The sequence below is a fragment of the Tamandua tetradactyla genome, chromosome X (assembly GCF_023851605.1).
Source record: "Tamandua tetradactyla isolate mTamTet1 chromosome X, mTamTet1.pri, whole genome shotgun sequence".
NCBI classification, from domain to species: Eukaryota; Metazoa; Chordata; class Mammalia; order Pilosa; family Myrmecophagidae; genus Tamandua; species Tamandua tetradactyla.
Window position 1 is genome coordinate 107522496 of NC_135353.1, and position 6028 is coordinate 107528523.

The 6028-nt window shown below is 38.7% G+C and overlaps 1 pseudogene; it reads right to left on the minus strand.

Annotated features, from left to right (window-relative positions):
- Positions 1-428: 428 nt before the first annotated feature.
- LOC143671994 (platelet-activating factor acetylhydrolase IB subunit beta pseudogene) lies at positions 429-5743 on the minus strand (annotated as a pseudogene).
- Positions 5744-6028: the final 285 nt, after the last annotated feature.

Consider the following 6028-nt stretch of genomic DNA (forward strand, 5'->3'; position numbering starts at 1 on the left):
GTATATTTTCCTGGCATGTTAATCGGGAATTCTTGGAAAAGCGTGTTACTTCATAATAGTACCTCTCTAATGGTGACTTTTTTTTTTACATGAAAGGACAATATTTATTTAAATAGAGCTCAGTGGGGGTAAGCATGGTTTATGAGAGTGCATCCAGAAGAACAAAGGGAGGAGGAGCAAAATAAGACTCAAACAATGGCACTCCCACACTTTTCTATTTGGCCTACACTGCCAATTAATCACATATAGTGCCATCCTATAGAAGTCCAAGGAGGTAACAAAGTGTTCCTACACACTGAGGGTCTTCATACAGTGCTTGTTCTTGTAATCCCATACACATAGGGTCTTGTCATCAGCACAACTCAAAATAAACATCCCCCCAGGATGGAACAGAATTCAACATACCCAGTTATCATGACCCACAAAGGTCACAAGGCACATGCCAGAACTGATGTCCCACATCTTAATAGTCCTGTCTCTGGATCCAGACAGCATGAATGGCCCAGGTTGTCATGTTTTTTTAGTCCCACATTCTGTTGCTTCAGAGATGGAAGAATATGAACCAGAAGATTGCCACTATGGTCAAATGCAATATCCTATAGAGATTCTGCATGTCCCTAAAGAGTTCGTTCAAAATCTCCAGTCTCAGTATCCCACAACTTAATTAGCATCCTCTGAAGCAGACACAGGATGGAAAATGACTCAAGTGACTGGACTCCTATGACCACACAAAGCATATTTTTCCTGGTGAATGGGGAATCCATTATTTTGGGTCTTGTTTTGACCAAGAGGTCCACCCAACACAAATTCTTCTTTTGCTTAATTTAGCTTTGATTCTAATTCCATAACCTTCTTTTGTAATCTAATCACAGATGTTCTTTTTTTTCCCCAAAAGACCAGCATACTTATCTAATTCTTCATTCATATCTAATTCAGCTTCCTTTTTAAAAACTGAATATGTGACTTCCGGAGAAGATGGCGGCTTAGTAAGATGCGCGGGTCTTAGTTCCTCCTCCAGAACAGCTACTAGAGAAGTAGAAATGATTCAGAACAGCTCCTGGAGCCACAACAGAGACCAAGAAGACAGCGTACCCCATTCTGGAATGGTTGACTGGCTGGGAGAACCCGCTCCGGTGAGATTGCCGAGGGGCGCGGGATTCCCTGGACCAGGGTGGCAGGTGGCCGGAGTCCCTCCTTCCCTCCTTCCTGGGCCGGCTGGGAGAATTGGACAGGCGGTTCCCTCAAGCCATGGCGGCTGGCATCCCCCACCCAATGCGTGACCCCCGGACCAGCTGGGAGAATTGGATCGGAGATCCTCAAGCCGCGGAGAATGGCGACCGGGGTCCCTTCCAAACATGTGGCTTCCTGGTCTGGCTGGGAACGGTGGATAGACACTTCCCCAAGCTGTGGCGGCTGGCGCCCCCCCACCATGCTTGGTGCCCCGGGCCGTCTGGGAAATTTGGACAGGCATTCCCCCAAGCCGCTTCAGCTGGCAACCCCCCTACAGTGAGAGTTTTCCAAACTTAAAGGGGCCACAGCATCTTTTACTTGTGGAACCCGCAGACAGATGAGCACCACGAGCGCCACCTACTCGGCAGGATAAGAAAAACAGAGCCCAGAGATTTCACAGACAAATCTTTCAACCTGCGGGGTCTAACACCCAGGGAAATCTGATTAAATGCCCAGACGCCAGCTGAAGATAATGGATCATGCTCATAAAATTGAAAATATGGTCCAGTCAAAGGAACAAACCAATAGTTCAGATGAGATACAGGAGCTGAGACAACTAATGCTGAATATACGAACAGAAATGGAAAACCTCTTCAAAAAACAAATCAATAAATTGAGGGAGGACATGAAGAAGACATGGGCTGAACAAAAAGAAGAAATAGAAAAACTGAAAAAACAAATCACAGAACTTATGGGAGTGAAGGACAAAGTAGAAAAGCTGGAAAAAACAATGGATACCTACAATGGGAGATTTAAAGAGACAGAAGCTAGAATTAGTGAATTGGAGGATGGAACATCTGAATTCCAAAAAGAAACAGAAACTATAGGGAAAAGAATGGAAAAATTTGAACAGGGGATCAGGGAACTGAATGACAATATGAAGTGCACAAATATACGTGTTGTGGGTTTCCCAGAAGGAGAAGAGAAGGGAAAAGGAGGAGAAAAACTAATGGAAGAAATTATCACTGAAAATTTCCCAACTCTTTTGAAAGACTTAAAATTACAGATCCAATAAGTGTAGCGCACCCCAAAGAGATTAGACCCAAATAGGTGTTCTCCAAGACACTTACTAGTTAGAATTTCAGAGGTCAAAGAGAAGGAGAGGATCTTGAAAGCAGCAAGAGAAAAACAATCCATCACATACAAGGGAAACCCAATAAGACTATGTGTAGATTTCTCAGCAAAAACCATGGAAGCTAGAAGACAGTGGGATGATATATTTAAATTACTAAAAGAGAAAAACTGCCAACCAAGACTCCTATATCCAGCAAAATTGTCCTTCAAAAATGAAGGAGAAATTAAAACATTCTCAGACAAAAAGTCACTGAGAGAATTTGTGACCAAGAGACCAACTCTGCAAGAAATACTAAAGGGAGCACTAGAGTCAGATACGAAAAGACAGAAGAGAGAGGTATGGAGAAGAGTGTAGAAAGAAGGAAAATCAGATATGATATATATAATACAAAAGGCAAAATGTTAGAGGAAAATATTGCCCAAACAGTAATAACACTAAATGTTAATGGACTGAATTCCCCAATCAAAAGACATAGACTGGCAGCATGGATTAAAAAACAGGATCCTTCTATATGCTGTCTACAGGAAACACATCTTAGACCCAAAGATAAACATAGGCTGAAAGTGAAAGGTTGGGAAAAGATATTTAATGCAAATAACAACCAGAAAAGAGCAGGAGTAGCTATACTAATATCCAATAAATTAGACTTCAAATGTAAAACAGTTAAAAGAGACAAAGAAGGACACTATCTACTAATAAAAGGAACAATTAAACAAGAAGACATAACAATCATAAATATTTATGCACTGAACAAGAATGCAAAGATGGTTCAACATAAGAAAATCAATTAATGTAATACACCATATCAACAAATCAAAGCAGAAAAATCATATGATCATCTCAATTGATGCAGAGAAGGCATTTGACAAGATTCAACATTCTTTCCTGTTGAAAACACTTCAAAGGATAGGAATACAAGGGAACTTCCTTAAAATGATAGAGGGAATATATGAAAAACCCACAGCTAATATCATCCTCAATGGGGAAAAATTGAAAACTTTCCCCCTAAGATCAGGAACAAGACAAGGATGTCCACTATCACCACTATTATTCAACATTGTGTTGGAGGTTCTAGCCAGAGCAATTAGACAAGAAAAAGAAATACAAGGCATCAAAATAGGAAAGGAAGAAGTAAAACTATCACTGTTTGCAGACGATATGATACTATACGTCAAAAACCTGGAAAAATCCACAACAAAACTACTACAGCTAATAAATGAGTACAGCAAAGTAGCAGGTTACAAGATCAACATTCAAAAATCTGTAGCATTTCTAAACACTAGCAATGAACAAGCAGAGGGGGAAATCAAGAAACGAATCCCATTTACAATTGCAACTAAAAGAATAAAATACCTAGGAATAAATTTAACTAAAGAGACAAAAAACCTATATAAAGAAAACTACAAAAAACTGCTAAAAGAAATCACAGAAGACCTAAATAGATGGAAGGGCATACCGTGTTCATGGATTGGAAGACTAAATATAGTTAAGATGTCAATCCTACCTAAATTGATTTACAGATTCAATGCAATACCAATCAAAATCCCAACAACTTATTTTTCAGAAATAGAAAAACCAATAAGCAAATTTATCTGGAAGGGCAGGGTGCCCCGAATTGCTAAAAGTATCTTGAGGAAAAAAAACGAAGCTGGAGGTCTCATGCTGCCTGACTTTAAGGCATATTATGAAGCCACAGTGGTCAAAACAGCATGGTATTGGCATAAAGATAGATATATCGACCAATGGAATCAAATAGAGTGCTCAGATATAGACCCTCTCATCTATGGCATTTGATCTTTGATAAGGCAGTCAAGCCAACTCATTTGGGACAGAACAGTCTCTTCAATAAATGGTGCCTAGAGAACTAGATATCCATATGCAAAAGAATGAAAGAGGACCTGTATCTCACACCCTATACAAAAGTTAACTCAAAATGGATCAAATATCTAAACATTAGGTCTAAGACCATAAAATAGTTAGAGGAAAATGTAGGCAGATATCTTATGAAACTTGCATTTGGAGGCAGTTTTATGGACCTTAACCCTAAAGCAGAGCACTGAAGAAAGAAATAAATAAATGGGAGCTCCTCAAAATTAAACACTTTTGTGCATCAAAGAACTTCATCAAGAAAGTAGAAAGACAGCCTACACAATGGGAGACAATATTTGGAAACGACACATCAGATAAAGGTCTAGTATCCAGAATTTATAAAGAAATTGTCCAACTCAACAACAAAAAGACAGCCAACCCAATTACAAAATGGGAAAAAGACTTGAACAGACACCTCTCAGAAGAGGAAATACAAATGGCCAAAAAGCACATGAAGAGATGCTCAATGTCCCTGGCCATTAGAGAAATGCAAATCAAAACCACAATGAGATATCATCTCACACACACCAGAATGGCCATTATCAACAAAACAGAAAATGACAAGTGCTGGAGAGGATGTGGAGAAAGAGGCACACTTATCCACTGTTGGTCGGAATGTCAAATGGTGCAACCACTGTGGAAGGCAGTTTGGCGGTTCCTCAAAAAGCTGAATATAAAATTGCCATACGACCCAGCAATACCTTTGCTGGGTATCTACTCAAAGGACTTAAGGGCAAAGACAGAAACGGACATTTGCACACCAATGTTTATAGCAGCATTATTTACAATTGCAAAGAGATGGAAACAGCCAAAATGTCCATCAACAGACGACTGGCTAAACAAACTGTGGTATATACATACGATGGAATATTATGCAGCTTTAAGACAGAATAAACTTATGAAGCATGTAATAACATGGATGGACCTAGAGAACATTATGCTGAGTGAGTCTACCCAAAAACTAAAGGACAAATACTGTAAGGTCCCACTGATGTGAACCGACATTCGAGAATAAACTTGGAATATATCATTTGTAACAGAGACCATCAGGAATTAGAAACAGGGTAAGAGAATGGGTAATTGGAGCTGAAGGGATACAGACTGTGCAACAGGACTAGATACAAAAACTCAAAAATGGACAGCACAATAATACCTAATTGTAAAGTAATCATGTTAAAACACTGAATGAAGCTGCATCTGAGCTATAGGTTGTTTTTTTTCTGTCTGTTTGTTTGTCTTTTTTTTTCTTTTTACTTTTCTTTTTTTTACTATTATTATTTTTTTATTTTTTTCTCTATATTAACATTCTATATCTTTTTCTGTTGTTTTGCTAGTTCTTTTCCTAAATCGATGCAAATGTACTAAGAAATGATGATCATGCATCTATGTGATGATGTTAAGAATTACTGATTGCATATGTAGAATGGAATGATTTCTAAATGTTGTGTTAATTTCTTTTTTTATTTAATTAATAAAAAAAACTGAATATGCCTCTTCATAATCATTTGAATGAAGATAACCTGCTATAGCTTGATTTAGTTCATCTCATTGTCTCTGGGACAGCACCATTTTAGCTGTAATGTCAAGCTTATGTGATATAGTGGTATCTCCCTCCTTTGGGAAATCAAAAAAATTTGTGATGTCTTATTTATTTATTTATGTATTTATTTATTTATTTATTACATGGGCAGGCACCAGGAATTGAACCCGGGTCCTCTGGCATGGCAGGCAAGTGAAACATGTATTCTTTATAATTACACCTGTTTGGTATCTGTGTTCCCCTCTCTGGTTGTTCTCCTATGCATCACTAGCATCTAACACAGAGCCTGGAACATGCTAGGGACTCAGTAATGT